At 36.9% G+C, this 7,455-nt stretch overlaps 1 pseudogene across 1 annotated transcript; it reads right to left on the reverse strand.

The window, feature by feature from the left end:
• Positions 1-5,392: 5,392 nt before the first annotated feature.
• Positions 5,393-5,834, reverse strand: LOC108522619 (cytochrome b-c1 complex subunit 7 pseudogene; annotated as a pseudogene). The gene has a single exon (XR_001883547.1). The product of XR_001883547.1 is annotated as a cytochrome b-c1 complex subunit 7 pseudogene (transcript).
• Positions 5,835-7,455: the final 1,621 nt, after the last annotated feature.

Here is a 7,455-nt window from a genome sequence, read left to right on the forward strand (position 1 = left end):
AAGGGAAGTCATATGACTTGCCACAAGTTACACAGCACAAAGTGGCTGAGCTGAGCTTTGAACCCAGAACATTTGATTCCAGAGTTTATGCTCTAAACTGCTATATAATACATCCCTTCTAAAACTTTGTATACAACTGTTTTATAGGAATATGTCATTGAAATTGAGGTAGGGGAAGGATAATGATTTGAGGAGACCAGGGGACAAAGAGATGGACAAAACAGAAAAAATGATGTCACAATATTTTTTATTATTTTCAGTCTTTGAGTGATTGCAGTATGACTCCATTTCCCTGGTGCATTCATATAATAGTTCACCTGGTGAAAATAATGAAGACTATTTACAATGCTACCCTGCTTTTCTGATGTCCTACACCTGGAAGTTGTGCTTTTGAGGTAATCTCTTTACCAAAATTATTCAGAGGAGGAAGAGAAAAAAACTAGTTGGTTTTGACACATTTAAAAGTAGCCAAACAAAACATAAAAGATAGCAGCAAATGATAAAATTGAAACTGTATTCTACATTATATGAAAACATATTCATAATAATAGTGTAATCTGAAGAAATGCTTTGTTAGATTCACTTGTAATTACCTTATAGTTTCTATTATTACTGTGAAATATGCCATCTTTTAACTATATCTTCTAATTGCTTCTAGTAAATGGGAATATGATTAATATTTTGTATATTGATTTTATATGCTGTAACCTTCTTAAATTCTATTTATTCTAATAATTTATAGATTTTCTTGGATTATCTGTTAATTAATTATATTTTGAATCATGACAGTTTCTTTCCAATATTTCTTTAGCTTGTATTACTGTGCTAGCTAGGATCTTCAGTACAAAGAGGAACAATAGCATTGGTAGAGGATTTCCTTATTTTGTTCCTAAATTCTACAAAAGTTTCACCTTTTTTAGTAGATTGTCTTTCTCAAGTTAAGAACTTTTCTTACATTCCTAGCTTGCTGAGAGGTTTTATTACAAATATTATGAAGTCTTTTCCCGTCTATAGGTACTGCCATGTTCATATCCTTTTTTTCACCCTTAATATCACACTGTGACCATGAGATAAATTACAGTAATCAATTTTCTAATGTATTTCTTGCTTTTGCTTTCATCAAGCCTCATCATTGGATATTTTGTTTCCTATTTTAATCATTTTGACTTTTATTTTATATTGAACTTTCTTCTACTTTGCTTTTGTTGTTCTTTTCTAATTTATTGAGTTGGATCTTTAGCTTCTTAATTTTCAATGTTCTTCTGTAAAATAAGAATTTAGAACTATAAATTTTCTTCTACCACTTTAGAAATATTTTGCAGGCTTTTATATATAGTATTTTTATCATTCAACATTTATTATTTTTAAATGTCTCATAATTTTTTTGACCCATGGGGTTTTTTTTCAACTTCAAATCATATGGGATTCCTCTTTTAAAAATTATATTATGAAATCATTACTCCCATTCTAGTTTAATTTTATCTTTTTTTCTGCTTTAATTTTTTTTATATCTATAGACTTTATTATGTGTTCCTTATATAGTCATCTGGTATGTTTAAAGAGTGAGCAATCATTTAAAAGGAAATATGGTCATAACTGATTGAAGTAATAAAATCCTGAAACTAAATAACTCATAATCCATTGCACAACATATATTAGATTTCATTACATCAGTATATAGCTTAGTAGTAAGGTCTCCTAATGGCCATAAACCTCTAAGGTGTTGTCATCCTGAAAAATGAAGGAGGAGAGAGAGTTGGTGGGGTGCTAAATGGAGAAATCTTCCATAGTGCTGGTGCGATGTATCCTAAGTTGTAAAGTTATAGGGCATCCACCTAGTGGCAGAATTTCATGCCTTAAAGGGACTTGTTTTCCAAAGAGCAATGTGTCTTGTTCACTTTCTAACCATCCCTCTCTGATGCTATCCTTCCTAAAATCCATGCCTCCTCCCATACAGTGTAAACCCATCTGCTTTTCATCCATCAGTCTGTCAAGGATTTGGTTATGCCAATTTTTATGTTCACCTAACTTTTTAATTCCAAGTACTTTGGTTATTTTCAAAGCTACACACAGGATGCCCATATTTTTAAAACTCCATCCTATTTGTGAAGGATTATTACTTTGGGCTTTGGCCCAGTTTTTATTCTTACTGCTGAATCTTTTCATAAGTCAAAATTAGTGCAGAGTTAATGCTTTCAAAGAGAGTCCTTAAAGTAAATAGCTAAATGAAATAATTACCAAAATGTACACTTTGGATGTACTAAGATTCTAGAATTTAAAAACAGGAAAAGGTCCCTTTAGTGAAAATTCCATCACTAACATTTTGGTACCACTTGTAGAGCATCACATAAATATTCAGACCATGATAGCTCAGTGCAGGAATGTTACCAAATATTTCCATGGAATCTGGAACTAGGACCAGAGTTGGCAATTGGGGGTCTGAAGTCCCAACATCCCTTATGCTGCTTCCTACACCTTGACAACAGGAAAGCTGAGTGATGCTAGGTAGTGCACTACAACAGTGAACGTAAGCCAGCCATCTGTTTTTCGCAAAGTATAGTAAAATAGAAAAACAGAACATAGACCACTTCAGAGTACAAACATATACTTCTTCAAGATGTAGGAAAACCGTATATTCAAAACCAGTCTCAAACTTTAAACAATAAAAGATATCAAACATTTTAAACTGTACAAAGCAAATTAGCAGGATTTTAATGTTGGCAGTTTTAAAATGTCACCCATCCAAAACACAAAACAGGGAGATAGCCAAGTCTTAGCTCCATCCTAATCAAAGCTGTCATGCAGATCCAGTTCCACTCTTCTCATCTCCAACAGGTACTTCACTCAAGCAGGTGACACCCAAGGGGAGTAGACGGACCAGAAACAAGAGTGCCACATAGAAGGAAGAGAGGGGACCTTGGACCTTAGCTACTGGTTAGCTATTCAACTTTGATGATATTCAGAGTTTTCCCAAGTTATTCTTTCTCACTTCTCATCACATAATTTACATTAGGTATACTATGTGCCAGAGACTGTTAGTCCTTGACATGTAGTCAGTTAATTTTCACAACTGTGTAAAGTAGGTTTCTATCATTAGCTCTATCTTAGGGCCAAAGAAACGGAAGCACAGAGAGGTTAAATTGTATTCCTAAAGCACTACACAGTTAGCAATTAAATTCAGACCTGTGCAGTCTAACCCAGAATTAGCTCTGAATCACTCTACCATTCTGTCTACAGGACGACAAGCCTGTGTGTTTCAGGCACTCTCATGGTGATTTTTCACACAGGACAGCTTTCGATAATAGAAAGGCCCTCTCTTTCAAATGGAAGGACTTCACTGATGGATTAACAAATTCTCACCCATTCACCTATGTGAGCAAAATACTAGATCTACTTTCTTAGTTTTCATAACAAGCAGGGCGATAACCGTAATTTATAATGAATACAAGACATTGATTTAGTGTTCAAAGAACTTTTGCACACTTGTTCTCATTTAGAAGAGTGAAGTAATCTGGAGACATAGAATAGGCATTCACTTTGGCTTTAGGAAGAACTTTCACAAAATCAGAGGTTGCCCTACGTAATACCACACTTTTTACCTTGAGCAGGTGGATAGCTTGGGGGTTCCGTTATACCTCAATCTTAGTCCATTCTATTTGTTCCCCTGTCCTTCAGCAGTGCCCTTAGACTTGCTTTAAACATTAACCGCATTCGTAAGCATGGTTTCTAGGGTCAGAACGCAGCCTCCCTCCACCCACCCAGCTCCCTACATACCTTGACAGTGCTCTTTGAGATGCCTCAGTTCTAGTCTCCTTGTAATTGTGCACAGTAGATGTCTGAACAAATAGACCAGAGTCCTGCAAAAGTGATCTTGAAATCACAATTAAAAGAACCTTTGGAGAGATCTACTCAGGAAAATTTTCTGAAAAGACAAATACTTTTAAAGGGGATTCTAGACAGTCCATCTTCTCTGCCTCCTTCTGCAAAGTAGGACTATACTAAAACCTTGTCACAGTGTGACCTGAGCAAAACCATTATCAAATGATCTAGTCGTCTTGAACCAGACAGAAGAAAACTGACATGATTTCAAGATAGGTTTAGAAAAATAATCTGACTAGCAAAAAAAAAGTGGGGGTGGGATTCTTAGGGAACTTAAGAGGCTTAATATTTTAGCAAAAATTTAAAGATGCTCTTTATGATACACACATTTCTCATTGCTTTACAAATTTTAAATGTAACTCAAATTTGTTTTTCACACCGTTTTGTTATTTGAGGTGTAAGGCATTCCTGCTGCACACAGCAATGACTTGTCCTGGAAAACTAGGGAGGCTGCAGGTCCTACTCTTCCTTCTCTACTAGCTGTGGCTCCAGACTCTCAGCTCCACCAGAGAAAGCATTTCAGAATTTAGGAGTGGAAATGATGACAATATTGAATAATTATAATTTTTTCTTTTTTTTTGAGATGGAGCCACTGTCGCTCAGGCTGAAGTGCAGTGGTGTGATCTAGGCCCACTGCAACTTCCACCCCCCGGGGTCAAGCAGTTCTCCTGTCCCAGCCTCCCGAGCAGCTGGGACCACAGGCGCCCACCACCACACCCTGCCAATTTTCCACATCCCTCGTAGAGATGGGGTTTCACCATGTTGGCCAGGGTGGTCTCGAATTCCTGACCTCAGGAGATCCACCCGCCTCAGCCTCCTACTGCACTGGGACCACAGGCATGAGCCACCGCACCTGGCCAATGATTCTAATTTATATTTTTAAAAATTACCTTACAATCTTAAAACATTTAACTGATTAGTATCCAACCCTTAAACTTTATAACAATCATTTCCAAAGTGGAAAAGTCACCGGGATATGGGGACAAGTATGATTTGTCTTTGTACTTCTATTTTTCTAGTGTCTACTTTTTGTTTCCTAGTCTACATGTTAGCACAGGAGTATATATATTACTTAAGTATACCTATGTTGGGGTGCATACATAATTTCTTTTTAAATGATAGGATGCAAAATCAAATCTATTCAGATAGCAGTGAAGAGGCTGTTTCTGAATCCTGGCAAACTAGGGGATGCATACCCCCTTCTTTTATTTAGTAGCTTCCATAAGGATGTAACTTACGGAAGTTATATCCTTCCATAAACTGATAGGCTATCTAACCAGTGAGGAAAACTGATAAAGTGGCCTCTGAGCCCCAGAAAGCACTTAAACACGACTGAAAATATCTTGAAAGTTTGGAAAAAATATTTAACAGTAAATGGATTCAGTAGTTATTCAGTATAAGGTTTGGAATTCAAAAACTCCAGCCATTACAATAGACATTTATTTAAAGTAAAACATCTACAGACCAAATAATTCTTAACATTGTTTGTTTCAGGTTTAACCATCTTCATAACAGCTGCATCCACAGACTTCAACTACTTGATTACTTCTTTGCCCATTCTTCTCTTTCTTTTCTTTCCCGAATAACCTCTTTCAGATACAGTTCAAGGTAGACATTTTCCTCTTCATATTTGGTCCACTGCTCTTTAGGCAAGATCTGATGCTTCATGGTCAGGTCCAGTGCCCTCTTAATGTGAAACATCCTGTCATTATAAAGGTTCTCAGGAAGCCTTCTTATGGCTTGTTTTACGTCTTCATCGTCATATATTGTATCATCTCACATTAACCTCAGGTTATTGAATCCTGCAGCATTGTAATACCATTTTTGAATATGATCCAGCCACTTGCCTGATGCTGAAATGGCCTGCTTGCCAGCCATTTTGACCTGCTTTAATTTTTTTTAATCCTTCTTATAACAAGATACAAAATTATACATTGGCTGCTCATCCCAACAGAATTTGGCAATAGAAAACATTTTATTTCATTAAATACATAGAAAAAGTGTGGTTATTGATATTGATGTAGTTATTGTTGAATTTTATATTTGTGTTTTAAAATTTTATTTTATTTAATTTCACACTTGAAAACTGGGAATATTACAAAGAACTCCCAAAGTGCCCTTTACCCAAATTCACCAATTAACATTTTATCACGTTTGCCTTATCATTCTGTTTTTCTCTTCCTCTCCTTCTCCTTCTCCTATTTGATAGTAATTTGCAAATACCATTCTCCTTTACCTCTTAATATGTCAGTATGTATTTCCTCAGAGTGATGATTTCCTCTTATACATCCTCAGTAAATGTGTCACAATCAAGAAATTTGACATTGTTTCAATATTATAATCTACGCCATAGTCCAATGTTATCAGTTGTCCCAATAATGTCTTTTATGGTTATTTTCTTTCCTTGGTCAAAGTGCTAATCCAAGATGATGCATTACATTTACTTGTCATGTCTCTCCAGTTTTTAATACGGAATAATTCCTTGACCTTTCTTTGTCTTTTATGTGTGTAGAGAAACAAACTCAGCTTCTGTCATTATATTCTCACAACCCCACTTCTGACGCTGATTGTGTGGAAAAAAAACAGTTTTTCTTTGGCTCTTGTACCACAACAACCAACACAGAAAACTTGTGACCAAATGTATTGGGATTTCTTCTCACCAACAAGCAAGTAAACAATTCTGCAGTGCATACCAGCTGAGTGTTCTCTAATCCACTTCAGTTCTGAAGCTATCTCCCTGCAGAAAGTATCAGATCCCACAGACTGAGGGCTTAGTCCCACGAGACTGCCTCAACTTTAGACATCAGTTTCAAATCTGGGCCTCTGGAACTTTTAACTGACCTGCTTCAATTAGGTTTCGCGCAGCCCCTCTCTTTAGGCTCAAATAATTTGCTAGAAAAACACACAGAACTCAGGGAAACACTTACTTACATTTACCCCTTTATTCATAAAGGATATTTTAAAGACTACATATAAACAGCCAGATGAAGAGATACATAGAGTGAGGTCTGGAAGGGTACTGAGTACAGGAGCTTCCATTCCTGTGGAGTTGGGGTGTGCCACCCTCCTGGCATGTGGATGAGTTATTTTTCACCTTTCTACAATCCTCCACAAATTCAGTTGTACTTTGTCCTCTTGTGCTTTTTATGAAGACTTCATTCGATAGGCACTAATGAAGCATGAACAGCCATGTAGAAATGTGACTGGACTAAAGGGTATGATCTAATACCAATAGTCTTGGTGGAGAAACCCAGCAAGGCTTGCCTGTTCAGATTCTTCTTGGCTTCTTTGTGCAGCATTCCTTCCTCCTGGGTATGGGGCAGGACTCTTTCTGAAATGGGGGTCTTATGACCCACAGTCAAACTAGATAGGTCAGAGAATTTCTTTATGGCCAACTCCTACACAGAAAGGTGGGGGAGGGGGAGAGTAATATTTCTAGTTTCTATGACCCGTCTTGGAGAAGAGGAATTCTAGTTTCCATGGCCTGCCCTGGGGGAGAAAAGGGAGCAGGAGAAAAAAGGCCAGGAGAAGGTCAGAGAGAGACTTTGTTTCTGAGGTCCCACCAATGTCCTCCAG

Source organism: Rhinopithecus bieti, unplaced genomic scaffold (assembly GCF_001698545.2).
Source record: "Rhinopithecus bieti isolate Rb0 unplaced genomic scaffold, ASM169854v2 scaffold_67551, whole genome shotgun sequence".
NCBI classification, from domain to species: Eukaryota; Metazoa; Chordata; class Mammalia; order Primates; family Cercopithecidae; genus Rhinopithecus; species Rhinopithecus bieti.